Raw genomic sequence first — 1392 nt, 5'->3', positions numbered from 1 at the left:
ATAGAGCTTCCTGAATGGCAAAGAGTTGCTCATATGGAAAGGTCTCAGAGATCTCAGTAGATGGGAGGGACGCCCCAGCTACTGGTTCTATTCGGGACAGATGATCAGCTACCTGGTTCTCTGTCCCCTTTCTGTCTCTTATTTCTATATCAAACTCTTGCAGAAGTAACACCCACCTTATGAGCCTGGGTTTTGAATCCTGCTTTGTGAGTAAGTATTTAAGAGCAGCATGATCAGTGTACACAATCACTTTTGACCCTACTAAATAGGATCTAAATTTTTCAATGGCATAAACCACTGCAAGTAACTCTTTTTCTGTGGTTGTGTAATTTTTCTGTGCGTCATTTAGAACACAGCTAGCATAATAAATGACATACAGAAGCTTGTTATGCCTCTGTCCCAACACTGCACCAATGGCATGGTCACTGGCATCACACATTAGTTCGAATGGTAGTGTCCAATCTGGTGCAGAGATGACTGGTGCTGTGACCAGCTTGGCTTTCAGGGTCTCAAACGCCTGCAGACATTGTGTGTCAAACACAAATGGTGTGTCAGCAGCTAGCAAGTTGCTTAGAGGTTTTGTAATTTTTGAAAAATCCTTTATAAACCTTCTGTAGAATCCTGCATGTCCCAGAAAGCTTCTGATTGCCTTAACATTGGCAGGTGGTGGTAATTTTTCAATTACCTCTACCTTTGCTTGATCCACTTCTATTCCCTTGCTTGAAATTTTATGCCCAAGGAAAATTCCTTCAGTCACCATAAAGTGACATTTCTCCCAGTTTAAGACCAGGTTAGTCTCTTGGCATCTTTTCAGGACAAGTGCTAGATGATCAAGACAGGAGTTGAATGAGTCTCCAAATACTGAGAAGTCATCCATGAAGACTTCCAGGAACTTTTCTACCATATCAGAGAAGATGGAGAGCATGCACCTCTGAAAGGTTGCAAGTGCATTGTGGTGGACGAAATTGTGATCAACAATATTGGCTCTTGGGCATGTACACAAAAACTATTGTGGCTCTTGTTCATTCAAAATCCTTATTATGGCACTGGTTGAATTCACAACTCCGTTCAACTAACCAGCAAGTGTACTGGGTCGTCCAAGTAATACCTTACCTGAGTAAGGGTCGAATCCACAGAGATTATTGGTTTGAAGCAATCAATATTTATTTTATTAACCTTAGTCAGGATGTCAATAAGGATTATTTGGATTAAAAGTGAAATTACTAGATTTGATTATAAAAATAAAAGAGGGAACAATGTTACTTTGATTTGCAGCACTGGGGAATATGTTGGAGTTTTGGAGATGCTGTGTCCTCTGACTTCAACTCTTCCTTGAAATCCTCTTCTCACACGCAGGTTCCTTCCATGGCAAGCTCTATGTAGGGTGTCACC

Source organism: Arachis duranensis, chromosome 7, assembly GCF_000817695.3.
Source record: "Arachis duranensis cultivar V14167 chromosome 7, aradu.V14167.gnm2.J7QH, whole genome shotgun sequence".
In the NCBI taxonomy this organism is placed as follows: Eukaryota; Viridiplantae; Streptophyta; class Magnoliopsida; order Fabales; family Fabaceae; genus Arachis; species Arachis duranensis.
The sequence above is the reverse complement of the archived record's forward strand: the minus strand, read 5'-3'. Positions refer to the sequence as shown.